An 18,552-nucleotide genomic window follows, 5' to 3' on the forward strand; every position below is an offset into this window, starting at 1 on the left:
CTATTCTTTAATATGAATAACTGTAGGTTATCTTGCTGGTTAGTTGAGGTCTTTTTAGTGAGATCTCAAGTAACCATGTTTTAAATTTTAATTTCTTTTTTATAAGTCCAAGAAAATTGTCCTAAAAAAACTGAAAAAAAATTGTTTTAAGCAATTGTTTTTAATATTCTAACTTTGTCCCTTTTGGACGAATCCATTCAAATTGTACTAACCACACTCTTCAAAATGCCTTAGACAAGTGCATGCTTGGAAGTGTGGTAAATGTGTTAGGAATTGAAAATGTATAATCATAAATAAATGTAATAAGAAATCTTGGTAATTTGCATTGTTCCTTGCTTGCTTCAGCAGCACATATACTAAAATTGGAGTGATATGGAGAAGATTAGCATGGCCCTTGTGCAAGGATGCATGCACATTTGTGAAGAGTTTCCATATTTTTGATATAACTGCTGAGACTCAACTCTCGTCTGTGATAATTGCTTGCAAGGCTGTATTGTGTATGTAGTTCACACCTAGAACATTGATTGTGTCTACACTTGAGTGGTGAACAGTTGATTGACTGTGGGTGAATTAATAAATTGTTGGTTAGTTAAGAACAGGCAAGCGTCCTGATTTGAAAAATATTGTTCAAGTTAAAAGTTGACCTGAAAAGAAACCAGCATTAAAACTAGTAGCATTTAGATTTCAGTTTTGAAATCTAACTGACATCCTGATAAATTCATAAATTGACCCCCTTTCATGCTTACAATGTGATGTACACTTGTGGCTTTTTGACAATATACTCAGTAAAACGGATGGGATAATAAAAACAATTCAGAGCCAGACAACCTTCCTCTAAATTTTCTAAATGTGTTTCTAAGCCCAGTGTATTAACACTAAATAATCATACTGCACAAGGGTGAAAGTACAAATCCTTGAAATATTCACACATACAGGAACACTTACACTTAAGTGCTGAAACAGATCAGCTGATATACCGTTGTTGCCAGCAATAAGTCAACATGCACCTACAGTTACCACATAGTGCTATCCAGAATACTATAGTATCTGTCTGTGACTCAGACTGGGTATCAGCTAGGTTATCTTCGATATCACTCTGGGACTACAGTGGGTAAATGTTGAGTTTAATGATGACCAGTGTATATGATTTATTCTCACATGTTAGTGAATGACAGTCTACTGTGCAATGAATACAGAGCTCTTAAGAGATGCTGTCAACCTAATGAGGGGATATCAAACAGGTATGTGACCTTGAGAATAAAGATGCACATAACCTTTTGCAATAAAAAGCAAGCTGTCTATATTTGGGACTGTTGGGGGGGAGGGGTAGAGAGGGGTAGGCACCTCCCAACCCGATTTGAGATCCAGTTGCCTGGGATTGTGAAGGACTACAGCCCAATGGCCAGAGTCAATAGCTGCCCTGAGGTCAGGGCTCTGTGAGCAATTAGTCTATAGCTACAGCAGGGGTTGGAGCACCTCTACAGTCTGACGCTCAGGTAGGGGTTTGCTATCACCCCAAGGGGAGTGGCAGTTGGAGTAGGGGGACATGGATTCGCCCGTCTCCACCATGTTCTAGCCCAGGGCTCTGTCCATGACGGGAGTGGTCACCACCCTGGTTAGCGGGGATCCTACCGCAATATGCTGACCAGCCTTAGGCAGGAGATACCATTCGCCCCATCTCCCTGGCTGTTTCCTACCATGCCTCCTGATGTCCCGAGTATCGTTGGGACCTTTGGGTTCCCCAGAGTTGGTAACTCCCTGGATGTCTGGCTCTGGATAGTTGGCCGTGAGAGGCCGGTCTCTGTTCAGTTCTCTGATTCCCTCCAGTGGGGGCTGTAGTGGCTCCTGCTTAGACCTTCCATCAAGTGTCCTTCCTCCCTGGCAGTCTGCCCTGAATGCCTTTTTGTATTAGGGTAGAGTTGGAGCATGTCCAGCACGGTCTAAGGGGCGGGACTTTGCCCATAATGCAGAGTCAACTCCCTTATCTCTAGTGCGGGGTAGGCACATCCCGTCACAGGGACATTTTGTGTTATTTTGTTCAGTTGAAAACTACTGTTACCTGGTATTCTGGAACAAGCTGAACCTAAAGGTTTCATCATTTCTGAGGCACACAAGTGTTGACAAATGGAAATTCTGTGGCACAAATTCTGCAGGGTAATTCTGTGTATTCAAATTTTGAGGGTTTTCAGAGAAAATGTAAAGATTAATAAATCATTATCATCAAAAAGACTTGCATGTTTTATTTTTATGGGGCTGAGGGCTACAACTCCTATAGCTAAATGTTCACTAAGTTTTATGAGCCTTTATTAATGTGTCCAACTTGAAACACCTGGTGTCTGCTTTTCAGAGATGTTGAGGATTTGCAACTCCAATTAACATCAGTGAGAGCGGCGAGTCAAGTGTCAATTCTAGTCTTGAAAGACTGACAAAACTAGGGAGCAAGTTTGAAGATATAGATGTCCAGGATCTCTGTCTTAGGGCTGGTCTACACTATATAATTTTGTTGACCAAAATCAGCTTTTTGTACCAAAACAGTGGTGGTGTACACACTGCAATCACCCCTCCTCTAACCCAAATCCCCTGATTTTGTGACAAAAGTAGAGCTTTTAGCACCAAACTTTTAGTGACTAAGTGTCAGTATATGTCACAATAAATGGTCTCCACGAAGTGTCCCACAATGCCCATCCAGACCACTCTGGCCATCAGTTTGAACTCCACTGCCCGGCAGCTATCTGTCCTTCCCCATTTAAAGTCCTGGGTACTTTTGAAATTCCACTTCCTTCTTGGTTGGCATGGAGAACTCACATCTCATCTTCCCAGCTGACCATGGTGGCTCCATACATTAAATGCTCTTCTGTTTGGAGCACACTGGAGCTTCTGGATCTGATCAGCATTTGGGGAGAGGAGGCTGTGCAGTTCTAGCTCTGCTCCAGCCAAAGGAACTATGATACCTATGGTCAGATTTCTCATTTAATGGTGGAGAAGGGCTATGAACAGGACATGCTGCAGTGGCATGTGAAAATCAAGGAGCTGTGGCAGGAGTTCCAAAAGGCCAGGAAGTCAAACCTGGTGTAGAGCCAAAGACTTACCACTTCTATAAGGAGCTGGAAGCCATCCTTAGCGGTGACACCAACTCCACCACCAAAAAACCCGTGGTTACCTCCGTGGGCTGGTAGGCAGCGGAAACCGGAGTCAATCCCGATGAAAAAGTCATGGATGAGGAGGTCAAGTTGGAGGATGATGGGTCATTTGCTGACAGGGGAAGCAAGGACTTCATCTCTATCCAGGAGTGTTTGAGCTAGTCCCAGACCTCCAGCTCTGACATGCAGGATCCAGGAAAAGGAAGCTCAGGTAAGTAATTTTTTGAGCTGATGCTGCTCAGTTACATCAGGCACATCTGTCTTTGTTTTGTTGCATTATACAGTTGGTTGAAGGGATAGAAATGTACAACAGTAGCTGTGTTTGCATGTGCTTCCCATTACCTTGTGCAGCTAGGCAGTGCAGCAGAAAAGTGTGTTAATGCACACTAACATTTCATGGGAATCCTCCAGAGAGATGTCTAGGAAAATTTCCTGGAGGTACTCACCAATACTTTGCCAAAGATTCCTCGGTACAGCTGCTTTGTTTCCTCCCCTATTGTAGGAAACTTCCCTGTGCCAGTCAGCAATCACTTGGGCAGGGACCAAAGCAGCACACAGGCAAGCAGCATAGGGACCCAGTTTGAAGTTGCTCGCATGGAGGAGATGCAACCTAGCATCCCTGCTTACTCTCAGGAGTGAGATATCTGCTTCAATGGCCCCAGCCTGTGTAAAACGGTGGCAAAATTTGAAATGTTGTCCTTATCTATCTGCATCAATATCCCAAACAACCACTCAGAACCTTTTTCCCAGCTTGACTGCCCTCTCCCCCTGGGCACAACTCACCATGCCTTGGTTGATGGTCGAGCTGTGCGCTCACCAGGGGACAGTGAGAAAGAGGTGTATTTTACAGTAATGCATCAATGATGTTATTGCACTCATAATAATGCTTCTGTTAATAGTTTATTGTACTTCTACAAGTGAACACTTGAGGGGAAACCCCTCCACATCTGCCGAGTGCCTGTGGCTGATAAGAAAGTGACTACAGAGAAGCAAAGAGGAGATGTTCCAAGAACTCTTCCAGTCCTCTGAGGCAGAAAAAAGGGCCTGGAGACATGCTGTGTCCAAAAATCAGAAAATTGATCAGCAGGAGAGGGCGGGGAAACCAGGAGCAAATAATAGCGGGATCACGAGCGCATGATAAAAGCCATGGAGGAGCGAATGGAACTGTTAAAGTCACTCAGAACACTGCAGACTGAATTCATACATTCTTGCCCACTGCAGCAAATACAGAACTGCTTTCCATGCCCTCCCCAGACTCCACCCACACATTCCTACCAAACTCCTGGCCTGTCTTGGTACCCCAATCACTCCACGCCGTCAGACTGCTTCCAGAACGATAACTGGACTTACATCCAGCTTTCATAACTCACACTGCCCCTCACTGCTTTCTTTCCTCCAGCACAGCTTTTCATGTGTGCTGTGAATAACTGTTATTTAATAAAGACTTATTCTGTGCAGAATAAGCAATCTTTGTCTCTTGCAGATGGTGGTTGCACCTCACATTGATACACAAGCTGGATACCAGTCATAGCATGGGCACAGTGCTGTTTACAAAGACATCTTATTGGTTCTCGTTGTCAAAATAGTTCCTCAAGGCCTTCCTGATTCGAATGCCCCCCCGTTGTGCCCCTCTAATAGCCCTCACATCTGATTGTTCATATTCAGCTACAAGGTGATCCTCCTCTGCACGTCACCCAGAGGGAAACTTCTCACCCTTAGCTTCACAAATATTATGGAGCACACAGAAGGAGACAGTAACCATGGGAATATTTTCCTCATTTAGGTTTCACCAGCCATAAAGCATCAGCAGCGAGCTTTTAATCTGCCAAATACACATTCAACGGTCATTCGGCACCTACTCAGCCTGTTATTGAAGTGCTCCTTGGTGCTATCCAGGTTGCTCATATAAGGCTTCATGAGCCATGGCAGTAAGGGGTAGGCTGGGTCTCCTAGGGTCACTATGGGCATTTCAACATCCCGCATTGGAATCTTTTGGTCTGGAAAGAAAGTCTCTGCTTGCAGCTTTCTGTGCAGGCTAGTGTTCCTGAAGATGTATGCATCTTCCCTGACCACACTACGTTGATATCATGAAACACCTATGATGATCCACAAGTGCCTGCACTACCATAGAGAAGCACCCCTTTCTATTGATGTACTCCATCGCAAGTCATTTTTAATTAATCGAGACATGCAAGCCAGGTGAGATGAACTGAAGCCATAAACAGTAATGATTACACATAGACAAAATCCCATCAAAATCAGGAGTGAAACAGAACACTAAAAACAAAACTCTGTATTTGTGGAAATTCTTGTGCTATACAGCATTATATCAATTCTGTCATCACCTCAACTTCAAAGAAGCACTTAAAAATATTAAAACATATCCAAAAAGAGAGAGATACTGAAAGGAACATGGATATAAATGCATTCCATTTTTATGTATGTGTAATGAATTCCGCATTTGGTAGAAGGAAAATATATGGACCAGGGTCTGCCTAATTTCCTACAAGAGAGCAAGGGAAAGAGGAGAGAATACAAGGAACTGTTTCAGTCCTCTACACCTAATTCAGAACTTCGGTTCCCAGGCTTCCCAAGCACATGAGAGGAAGTTACAGCACCATCTCTGTTGCTAAGCACAACAAAGGTGATAGGTCTGATGCAGATGGAACCCATATGCATGGGCTGGCCATCCAGAACCAACAATAGGGAAGAGCACATGCTACAACTACTGCTTCTGTGTGCATTTCTACAGCATATGCATGAAGCCATTCTTTTTCTCTCCTTCCTCCCGGGCAAAAAACCTCCATAGTACACTGTCTGTTTCATCTGTCAAAACACAACCACAGAAGTGGCTTACTAGTGCCATAGTTGGGCCCCCTACTATAGGTTCTCAAAATGAGCCACCTAATGGTATTAATATTAACACACAGATTACTACACATTTTTGTGTGTTATTACCCAATGAGCCAGCTACAATCTCAGTTCCACCAAAGTAAGTCTGGAGTACCTCACATAAGATCAATAGTTACTGCAGATTTATACTGTTAAAGCAAACGTCAGAATCTGTTCCATCTTGTGCAGTACTGTATATTATTTTATGCCTTCCAAGGAAGAAAAGATTTTTTTCCAAGCTGTCTTTAAGCTTATTTCTTATTTGTAACTAAAAAAAATGAAGTAATAATAATGCCTAGGAATTATGTAGCACTTTTCATCAGTACATCTCAAAATGCTTTACAAAAGAGTTATCATAATCCCCATTTTACAGATGGGGAAATTGAGGCACAGAGGGGTTGAGTGACTTGCCCAAGGTCATCCAGAAGGACAGTGGCAGAGTGAGGAATAGACCTCAGCTCTGAATCCCAGTCTAGTGCTTTATCCACTAAGCAACACTGCCTCCTCATGGCAGCAAATGATTGCCAACCTAGACAATTCTTACAAATCACACAACAAACTAGCAATGGGATAAAAAAAAAAAAAATCAGATCAGTATCTGAATTTTAAACCAAAGAATGAATTTGTTCAGATTTGTAGCTCAGATACAGGTTCAACTTTATTTTCTCTAATCTGGGCAAGGTTAAATGTGATCATATTAGTAATGTGAAACAAACTATGACAGTCCTTACACTGAAAGAAAAGAAGCCCAAGTACAAGTATACTAAAGATATGACAGCCACCCTGTTTTACACAGCAAATGATTAAACAGAAACAGCTTCGGAAGAGATTTCTTTTGGAAATGAAAAACAATAGTTGTTCTGACAGCACGGAACAAAGGCTGCACTGTAAAACTCCACAAAAGAACTCTTTAGTTCCTTATTAAAGAGGCAGCAATTTAAATGCATTCATTGTAGCTTGCAGCTTGTTAATAATGTATTTAGAACAGTTTTGTGTTTGTGTTTTAATGCAGGAAGCATAAACCTGTTTTATGTTAACTGATATTTAATGAGAAGGGTAGAATCTATCAAGGCCTGAAATTGATGGATCACACGTCCAGAAAATGCATAATGTGATAAGGAAGAACATTCCAGTGCAAGCTTTCCAATAATTAAGAATGCTTTTCTTAGCAAAAGAGAAAGATTTGCATAGTATTTGCCATGTCTGCTTAACCTGGAATTAATCAGATAAGAGGAGCAAAGCTGGTGACTTTTTCTTGTTGTGTTTTGATCAGGAGATGAGAAATTTGTCATGAACCTAGACTTCTGCGCTTTTAACGATATCTGAGCATTTTCTCTCATCAGAAATCACTCAGGTTAATATTAAACATCTTATTCAAACTTGTTGCAGTAAAAATAAAAAGTTAAAACACTAGTCACATTCAAACCATGAGTGATGAAAGGAGAATGATCTCTTTTAATAGAACCAAACATTTATAGCTCATTTCCTACTAATCCCTTCACCCACCTCTCACATGAATTCTGAATAATGAATCAGTTGAATAATCCATTTCTCTGTAAAAATAGTCAGCCACAAAAGGATGGTGTTTGTCTTTAAACCATGATTTGAGGACTTTTTGCCTTCCTCTTTAGCATGGGGCACAGCTCACTTGCTGATGGATTCTCTGTACCTTAAAGTCTTTAAACCATGATTTGAAGAGTTTAATAACTCAGTCATAGGTCAGGGGTCTATTACAGGAGTGGATGGGATAGGTTCCGTGACCTGCGTTGTGCAGGAGGTCAGACTAGATGATCATACTCAGTGGTTCCCAACCTTTTTGGCTCGAGGGCCACAAATATCATTTTTACAATCCTGAGGGGCCACCAGTCTATCAACTCCTAAAAAATGTATTGATGTATACACCATTAATACTACAAATCACCACATATTGAAAGGAAACATTTTGATGCTACTGTGCTCATTTTTACATTCACTATTTTACACCTACAAATTACTCACAGTATGTCACACACTCACAGACAAAGCACTAGTGACTGTCACTACACACTGAAGCACATGGCCTGACAGCTAAGTTACGGTGGGTGGACTGCTAAGTGCAGACCAAACTGTAAGGAACTGATTTTTAGAGTCCTGCCCACCCTCAAGCATGGTAGGTCCTGGCTGCTCCACCAGCCGTGCCACCCCACACTACAGCCAGATAGAAGGAGTTCAGTGCAGAGGCTGCTGCCCCGCTGATCTCCTGTCCCCCTGGCTGCAGCAGGGAAACCTCATGCTTCCTGTAGCCCCATGCGCTCCACCTGGGTCCCTAGGCAGTGGCTCCCTTCTGCAGCCAGGGGGATGGGAAATCAGTGCTCCAGCCGGGACCCTAGCGCCAAAGGACCTAGGCAGAGTGCTTTGCTCTCTGCTGGGGAGGAGAGCACTGATCTCCTCTCCCTCTGGCTCCAGCAGGAGCAATTTACCATGCTCCTTGCAACAGCTAGGGGGAGGGATGCACTGATCTATTGTCCCTTTGGCTGTAGCAAAAAGCCTGCACTGATCTTGTAGCCCCACAGCAACACATTCCACCCGAGTCCTTAGATGGCGGCTTCTGCAGCCAGCAGGAGTGGAGCAGCGGGCCACTTTGAAACACCCCGCGGGCCACTTTTGGCCCCCAGGCCACAGGTTGGGAACTACTGATCATTCCGGTCCCTTCTGACCTTAAAGTGTAAGAGTATATGCAATTGCAAAAATGCCTTCACAGTAAAGAGAACTACTACAAAATAATATACATTTCTTACAGGTTATGTTTTAGATGTGGTGTAATAATATACTGAGGATGATTATTATCTTGCAATTCCCATACTTTTGTGTGTGTGTGTATGCGCTTCTGCCTGCATCAAACATTTCTTAATCCTTTCCCTGCTGCCAGTCTTTTAGCAAATTCTTGCCTGCTAACATCACGGATTCTAAAATGAACATTGCAAGTTTACATAAAAAGGAAATACCATGTCTTATTTATAACTTTCAACAAAATGCCAACGCTGTAATTCAAGTTCCTGATTCTTTCACAGAATATATAAAACCCTTAATCTGCCTTTAAGAAGGTTTATAGTGTCATCATCATCATCATCAGAACCACCAGATTGAGTATTATACTCAAATCAAAATAATATTTTATTCCCTCTTTAAAATCTAATCCCTCCCAACAGAATTTGTGTAATTTCTAAAATGGAATCAAATTCAACTCCATTTCCACCACTGACAAAATATATTTTATAATCTCTAATATTTTATTGTGCCACACATTCCCTCATAATACAGAAAGATGTTCTGGTACGGGATTTTGGTATATGATGGCAATTCACTCTTCAGAAGGTACATTACAATGAAATCCCTTTCCCTGTTTCTTTGGAATTTAAAGCAAAGGTTGAACATGTCTGCCCTGACAATATTCAAAAGCAGTATAAATTGTCACAGACAGCCATAAAGTACAACCAACATTCCCTTTCACTGTTAATATATTCACTGTTAATTAGCCCATAATGTAAATATTTATGGATATATGTGGGACGCAGTCATGAGTGTGGAATAACTAGTGCATATATCTGCATTTCTTCTTATGTGATTCATTCCACAAGCTAAGCAATAAAAAATACAAATGTATAATGTAAAACATCAACATAATTCTGCTTCTCAAAAATATAGAGCTGTGAAGGCTACTATAAATATTACAAATAATGTTTATACCTTCATATTTTTTGTGGATTATTCAAATTCTCTCTGTGCTTCCCCCATCCCAGCCATATACATTTTAAAAGTACCATAAGGGGGCAAACTCTAAAGCAGACAGTTTGCTATCCAGGTATACCGTCAAAGGTAGATAAGTTTTTTCTTGTGTTATAAACTTTAAGAGTAATTTGAAGAAGGATCTTGGATTTCTATTGAGGACACAGGGGCCAATTTAATGTAGCAGGACATTTGTTCACTATTTCTAATAAGAGTTGTGTATGCTATGAACACAGTTACTCAGAGAACAAAAATGAAGATGCGTGTTTAAATGAGTTCCTCTCTTTTGCATCAGAACTAAAGTTCGGATTCAAAATGTGTCTGATGCAGTATTTATGTTAACACAGGGACTGGGGAATGGTGTTTCTTGTTATGTAGTAAGTGTCACTAAGGCCAGGTCTACGCTAAAGAGTTAGGTCAATCCAGCTATGTCACTCAGGGGCATGAAAACGCCACATCCCTAAGTGCCAAAGTTGAAGAACCTAATCCCCAGTATAGGTCACCTACTGCATTTTGGGGATTAACTACAGCAATGGAAGAACCCCTTCTGTCACAATAGCGAGTGTCTGTACTGAAGTGCCACTGCAGTGTTTCTAGTGAAGACATAGCTTAGGCTAAGTCTACATTATAGCTGGAAGGTGTAAATACCAGCTCGAGTAGACATACCCACACTAGCTCCCCCAGAGTTAGAGTACTAGAAACAGAGTATAGCTGTAGCAGTATCAAGAGGTAGCCCCTTGAGTACATGCCTATCCTCTCAGATTGATACGTACTTAGGGTGGCTAGCCCCTTCCACTACTCATGCCACGGCAGCTATGCTCTGTTTTAGTGTGTTAACTTGATCTGAGCTAGTGTGGATATATCTACTAGAGCTGGAATTTATTCCTCCTGCTCAAAGTGTAGACAAACCCTTAGATCTTTGGGGCAAGGACTGCCTTTTTATTTTATGTTTGTACAGGGCCTAGCATAATGGGGTCCTGCTCCATGACTGGGGCTCTTAGGTACTACTGCTATACAAATTAAATAACAAATGTTAATTTACATTGTGAAGGAGAAGGAATTCTTTATTTACAATTATAGCACCATTTAATTTAATAAGGGTATTTGTTTATGGATCTACTTTGTTTTTTTGTTTAGGTGATGTGTATTTATTTAATAACAGTTACCTCATCTGTTGATTACTACACTTCTTCTCATGTGTTTCCACCACAGTCATAGGTTTTTCCAGTTTTGGGCACATGATAGCTCTGGTGAGATCTTCCATGGTATATGGTTCCTCCAGGAACTGGCAGACCAATAGGTGTTCCATTAGTGTTTCATCACAGTCACGTGTATCGTGATCACTGGAATAGCCTCACTTCCACATGTTGACTTTTGTCCTGTCAGTTCTTGTTTGGTAGTGGTTTAAACATCTGCCGGTTGACCAGTCTTTCCTCCATCCCTGTGCGTACGTGTTCAACAATGCTGATTTGAATTTTGAGATCTTCGTTGAGTATGAAGAGCCATGCGTGCCACAATTCCAACTGTGTAGCCATCTGTAATTTTTTTAAGCAGTTCCACTCCAGCTAGGAAGTTTTTCTGTGATTTCAGTGGCTAACTGCTGCAGTGTGGCTATGTAGAGGATATCTCGTATCTTTGATCTGCTGTAATCATTCCATTCTGCTTGTGATCGCTCTCCTAACATCTAGTGGAACGATTCTGGCAAGCACAAAGTCTGTTCATGTTGTGGTTTTAGCAGCAGCTGTCATTCAGCACAGGGTCCAGCTTCTTTATGTGAGCAGACCTTCCCAGACCAGAGATGCATATTTGGCCATCAAGCAGCAAAGTGTAAGTGTGATGTCTCTTAGTGTTTCTGGATTGGTTCCACATTTTGAACTTGCAATCTTCCTGAATACGTTGTTCCAAGTGCTACCTTGGGGCCATCGCAGGAGTGTTCGTGTTATGGCCTCCATCAGATTCTGAATCTGCTAATGCTGCTAAACGCCTACCACTACAACATACCCTGCTGACTGAAAATATGGAATTCTGTGTTTATGCTAATGTTTTGTCTGAGAGCCAGAGAAGAAAAGTTCCCTGTGGGGTTCTTAAATCCATGTTACTAAGGGGGACGTGGGAGGGAAAGGAGGTGGGCTTAAGTCTGCCTCTTTTAATAATTTTTTGGTTTCTTTTCTGAACTTCTAGAGCAGTGAATAATTGAAGTTGATACTCCATCTAATAAAACAGGCTGCTTAACCTAATATTGATGCTGCAGCTCTCTTAAGACAAAATAATGCTTGGGATGATTTTTTTAAATTTTTTTCCAGGCTCCCCTTTATCCTAGTGAAGGGTGGTCACAGGCCTAATGAGTTGGTCCTTAGTCTGCACTGTACAGTTCGAGGTGTGCCAAGATGCATAGTGCTGCCCAGGGAAAACATGGGGACACTGAGTTAAGGCTATTTCAAGAAAGCTTGGGGCCTGGCCAAGCCGTTCTGTTGTACCAGCCTTTACAAAGCTCAAGATTTAATGTACTATCTTATTTCCCCACTGTCACCACCAGCCCTAATCTCAAAGACCAGCTTGGGGATGGAGGGAAAAGGGGATACAAACCTACAAGGAGCAACGAGGAACAAGCTCAGAACTAGCACAGAATATTCATGAGCAAAATGAGGGGAAGGAAAAGAAGAGATGGAGGCTTCTTAATTGGGAAGGGAGTACTTTCCATTAGATGGAAACAATATATAACCCCTGCTGATTTCAACAGAAATTAAATTGGTCATGTACAATGCTTTATAACTCATTAGCAACATCCTGAGACCACCAGTCCTCCTAAGTACTCATGCTACAACTTTGAGAATGAGGGTTGCTCTCTGGAAAGGTAAGTTTATTAAATCAATTTTTGACCTTTTGGAAACTTACACAGGCAGAGTTTTTCACTCCCTGGACATACAGGCAATATCTGCAACATATTGCTCCAAGATTCAAACATACACTGACTGTCACATCCTATTCTTAAAGGAAAAGCTCCCATTAACCAAATTATGACTAAATGCCACAATAACACAAATGTTAACATCCAAATTAATGTCTAAATAAAGCATTTTGAAATATAAAATAATTCAAGCAACTATACTTATACATCTATGTGTACATACATGTGTCTATATTCATATCGCCACACCGGATTTGAACCCACAATCTTCTATTTTGACCAGTGCATATGAGAGATGCAATACACATATTTTGCCAGGTGGTTACCTAAGTGTGTGTGGAACAGTAGAAGAACTCTGAGCATGAAGTCTTGTCTCATACTGAGGGTTTCAAAGTGTACAAAAATAGAAACAGAAGTAAGTAGAATGGCTAGCACTAGAACTCAGTCTCCAGACCTGCAGTTTAGAGCAACTGAACTACATAGCAACTTGGCTCTCTTTCACTTTGCTTTCAGAAACAACTTGATGTCCAGAACTTTTTGCTTCATCACAAAAATGCCTGCAGCAAGGGCCAAACATAGTCTTATTCACAATAAAAATCAGTGCAGTTATCAAAATGGATTTCCTCGGCAATGCAATCGGTCTTGAGAATCGTGTTCCTCCCCTTTAATCCACTATTTGCATATCCATTTTCTTTGGCATAAAATGTCAATCTGTGTGATCATGTATGCAGAACTACGTCGCACCAATGTTTCAGTACTGGTACGCTGAAGGAAAAAGCTTCCTGCAAATAAGATGGCACAGATACAGGCTGTCAATCTCAAAGAATCCTTCTCTGGCTGCCATTCTCCAGCACAAGGGTCAAACTAATTCACAATGAGCATGAACATTAGCAGCAGCCAAGAGAACTGCCATGCATTTTATATACTTTATCTCTTGTAGCTCAAGGCATTTCTCTTAGCTAGAAATATTAAATCTGCTGTTTGCCTTGAGATTCTGTACCTATCTCTCATTCCCATGCTAATCCAGTGCTGGGGAGCTAAATTAATTAGAGGTAGGGATCAATGTTAAAGGGAGAGCACAGTCCTGACACCCTTCCCCTTTTTGTCTGTGAGGAAGGACACCATGTAACAAAATGAGGAATAATTCTTTATCCTTGTCAATGGAATCAGTAGGCTGTAATAGTTGGTATTTTATGTAATCCTACCTGTTGTGTGTAAATGTCTGTGAAGAGACCTAATGATTAATATTTGCTTCAAGGTGCTGAGAGACCTCATTCCCCTTGGCTTAAATTCTTGGGCCTTGCAAAATATGGTTACTCAGAGAGTTCTCTAAATGATATCCAAGGTCACCAGCAGGAAACAATAGAGCAGCTTGTTCTATGGATATTGCTCACACACGTGTATGTGGACAAAGACTCAGCATAAAAAACACAGCATCAGCTTTTGTGACAACATGTATTAAGCATCTCTTAAGAAGTTAAAAGATGAGGATAAAAAATTTCCAGTGTGAAAACTGTCAAATATTAATGTGCTTAAATCTGTTTGAAATATTAAAAGAGACACAATGTTTCACTAAATCAAAGTCAAACTGAAGACAACTTTCTAATACACAACAAAATAAGTCATTGAACACAAACTACTTTGCGATTTTTTCATTTGCTATTTTCATCCACCATACAGGAATCACATTGTTATATCTGGTATTCCAGAGGTAGCAGAGTTAATTTCTGGCAACACTGTATCTCCTCTGGCTATCATCACTAAGCACTAAAATGCAAAGCTCTTACGTTTCAACACCTGCTATGTAAACATTCAGGTAGGTCTTCACAATACTCAGTAACACTGCAGTACCTAGAAAAATTATGAAGAGGAAATCAGATTGAAATCTACAGGAAGGGACAGGTGTCTTAATTTTGTGAACTGCTTTCTTCTAGTTCATGTTAAAATAACATGCCAGATAGAATTACCAGGTGAAAATAGAACATGTGGAACACCAATGGAAACCTAATTTAAACTTCAAGCAAATTGTCCCATTGAAGTATACAGTACTTTAGGGCAGGACGCAAAAAACCCTCCACAACTAAATAGAAGTTAGAGCCTACTTATTATTAAGCGTGGCTTATTAACTGAAGTATTGCCAGTTTTTTCTTACAAATTTAACTGTTTTGTGTTTTCACAAAGCGATATAGACAGTGTTTTTAACTTACATGCTATGGAGGCAGACAGGAACTTGAATACAGGCAAATTATGCCCCTCTCCATAGCTAAATGTACACTGCTGAAATTCTGCAGTGAAAAGGAAAAGGGTATGGCAGGCAGTCTTTGAAGAGGGTATGAAGCATGGAAATGGCTTCTATGGGCAAGCTATGATTCAAAGGTAGTTTGAACAGGACAAGTGCATCTGCCCTATGTGAATGCCCTAGGCCTTCCCTCCGGTGTTGGGGAGGACTGATAGTACTGCAAGACAATACACAAGCCGCTAGACTAAAGTAGCACCTATAGGAAAGCTCTGCTTCTTAGGAACAAAAATTTCTCCCATTTCCATCTGCAGAAATGATTTGGGCTTCAGTAATAAAGAAAAGTTAACATAGTAAGGAAATGTTTTGCTCCTGTATCAATTTCAGGTTTTGTGTTGCACACAAAACCTATCTTCCCGCAATGGCAGTGAGGCACGTGCAAGGAGAAAACATGTTCAGTGCATGTGTGAATAATGTTAAGACTTTAAAAAAAAAATTTAAAATAATTTACGCTTAGCGAGTCTTATTCCACCCTAAGGACTTTTTGCATGCAATACAGCCTTCTCTCACTAAACCAAAGACTGTTGTACTAAGAACATTTTGGGGTTGTTTTAGAAAATTAAAAATTGATGTTACTGCTACCAAACCAACCCTTAATTCAGTTGAATATACATAGGGTTTACATTTATCTCCCTGTTCCTGCTAGGAGGATACAATTTTGCAGTCTGCATATTTCAAACATGGTCTCAAGAGGCTTTGCTGTCCATATTGCACTTATCTATTGCTTCTTAAACTTAGATAGTCAGTACTTCCTAAAGGAAAAGGTAAGTCCAATATGAAACTACAGGGATATGTATAAGAAACAGGAGAATGGAAAACAAAAATTGATCTAAATATGAACAAACAACATAAACACTTATTTACTATGTATAGGAAACTTACTATCTGTAAAACAGGAAGATACACCCAGCAGCAACCAGTTATGAAATGGCCACATTAGGGCTGCAGCAGTTTTAATCTGCCAAATTTAAACAGCCAGCCTAAAAAAGGCAGGTTGGGGGAAAAGGGCAACTTTATACACTAAAGAACTATTTGGAGCTGAATGGTTGTTGTACTATTACTTTGTTTTCTTTTCCTTCTGTGTCTAAATACAAATATAAACCAATTGAAATTTTAAGTTTTCTCTTTAACTTATATTAAAATATGGTAATATGCATAATTTTAATAAATTAAACTTTAAGTCACTCTCTTGCACATGCGCATCGCTGTAGGTCCATAAGCCATTTCAAGGTCTCTATGGAGACATTGTGGATATCATCCATTTCACCTTTGAAACTATACTTCAGGCACAATGCTATAAGGTGTTTGGTGGTTTGGATGTTCTCACCACAGCTGCGTGCAGGGGAGTCTTTAATTTTCCATCTGTGCATCAAGTAACTACATCTTCCATGGTTTGTTTAAATGCAGTTCACTGTGGTCCAAAGTCTGTATGGTAGGTCAGAACTGAGAAGGTGGCTTGTTAGATGAGTGATAATGTTCTTGTTTGAAATGGCGGATGAGGTCCAGACACTTTGCCATTCCCAAATGGCCACACGTGGCCCATAGTAGTTTTCATGATTTCAAGCATTGTTGGGGTATGTTGCCCACAACCTGACAGATGGGAAGTTCTAAGTAGGCTTCAGCATATTTAAGTGCTTGTGTTGTGCATGTATCTCAACAGCTAGCTGGAGGTTTGTTTGAAAATACAGAAAGCCATAGTAGAAGCGTTAATTTTAAAGTTCCTGTAAAATTTATGTGAGTGTGATTTCATACCTATACCATCTATTATGGGCTGAATGGAAGGAAGGAGGGACTAGAGTGCTTGTACTGTTTGTAGATCTGCCACTGCTATGGCTTTTTTATGTTAGATGCAGTTTTCTGACCTTTTTACAAGTTTATGAGGAAAACTGGTCAGTTTAAGAAAGTATCTTTTGTATCTAGCGATTTTCTCTACTCCCTATCTCCTGGAGGAAGGTAGCTAATAAGAATTGCTCTTTGTGTTGAAGAGTTTCTTCTTTGCTCTGTGTAGGGAGCATACAGAGCTCCCCACTCCTCCTCAAAAGGTGGTGAAGGCTCCCAAGCACTCAATTTTCCTGCTTTTCTTTTGACTCCTAGAGTTACTACTATTTTTCCCCAGAGCTGGGTAGAGAGGAGGAGGAAGAGATGAAGAAACTTCCTCCTTGTTTAGTCCCCTTCACCAAGGCAGGGGATAATGACAGACTCCTGACTGCATCACCCATCCTGGAGAGGAGTGAAGTAGTGGAGCAAAAAGGTAGGAATGGCTGTAGCATTGTCAGAAGAGATGGGGCGCAAAATGGGTGTTTCAGTCCATTGAAGGGAGGCAGGAGATTAATTCTTGGTGGCGTGTTTGTGTGTCTTTGCCTAGACTGGTATAGCTGATTGAAGCAACATTTAGTGCAGGTAGGTGAAGCTACTGTTTGCATTGGTGGAATTTACTTCTGCCTGAACCTTGGGTTAAGTTTCACTGTGAGGGAAATCAGGATTTTGCCTATCTTCACTAAGGAGTGTAACAGTACCAGCTATACCAATAGCTGTAATTGGGGCAAATCTCCAGTCTAGACAAAGCCTATTTAAACGTATGCGTATTTTCAAACATTTATGCAAACTTATTCTTATCGAAAATCTACTGGCTTTTCAGTGGGAGATGTTGGCAGGTATGTGCACATTGTTTGAGCTGCAAGCTTTTTAGGTAGCTGTAGCAACAAACTCTTGATTTTTTTTCTAGTGTCATCTTTGACACACAGAGGAAGCATTCTTCCAGCCTCTGAAAGAATATAAAAAGAACTGAAATCAAGTTTGCCTGATGGTACTCAGTGAATATGAAAGTGGCTTACAATAATGACAGCCACGTTTTTGTAGCCCTGAAAGGGAATGACAGGTTTCAGATGAACACAGGGGACCTGTCTAGTGTCTCTTGTCTTGCAACAGTAGTGTCATAGGTGCTTTCAAACAACCAACAGGACATCATCAACTTGAAAGCTCATCAATTTGAAAAGATGAGTTAAAAGTAGCTCCAGTTACTACATCTGTCCTGCAGTCAATCTTCCATTCTTCAGTGTCTTACAGTCACATTTTCCTAGTTCTTAAATATCCTTTTCTTCCGTCTCTTACTGTGGGAAAGACCCACTCAAACAGCATTGCCTGATTTGACAGGGGAAACAGTGGAACTGACTCTCCTCAGAGTTCTGTTATGTAACAAACAAATCAAGCCAACTGAACTTTAACTGAGGGGAAAAATATCCCTTTCATTTTACATTCTGTAACATTACAAGATAAGAGGATTTTGGATATGTATTTTTGGACTCCTGTCCTTTGATTTCAAGAGTGTATAGGCAGAGTTTAGCTCCACTGATGCAATTGTGTGGGATTTTTGACTGTAAACAAGTGCTTCCATGTGACCATTCCAAGTTTCCTTCTTTGTAAAGGGTCAGTAGACAGCTTTGCCTTGTTTTCACTGAATGTTTCAGGTTTGTCTGGCTGGATAGACTATCAAAATAATTCGTCCCTATAAAGAAGCAAGTCTTTTTTTTCAGGAGTGTATGTAAATGCTT

The 18,552-nt window shown here is 40.8% G+C and overlaps 1 non-coding gene across 1 annotated transcript; it reads left to right on the top strand.

The window, feature by feature from the left end:
* Positions 1–336: 336 nt before the first annotated feature.
* LOC137140988 (U6 spliceosomal RNA) lies at positions 337–438 on the top strand. Its single transcript, XR_010916521.1, has one exon. It is a non-coding gene; the product is annotated as a U6 spliceosomal RNA (small nuclear RNA).
* The last annotated feature ends 18,114 nt before the right edge of the window (positions 439–18,552 follow it).

The sequence above is a fragment of the Emydura macquarii genome, unplaced genomic scaffold (assembly GCF_026122565.2).
Source record: "Emydura macquarii macquarii isolate MOO-44397 ecotype Brisbane River unplaced genomic scaffold, CSIRO-AGI_Emac_v2 contig_320, whole genome shotgun sequence".
NCBI classification, from domain to species: domain Eukaryota; kingdom Metazoa; phylum Chordata; order Testudines; family Chelidae; genus Emydura; species Emydura macquarii.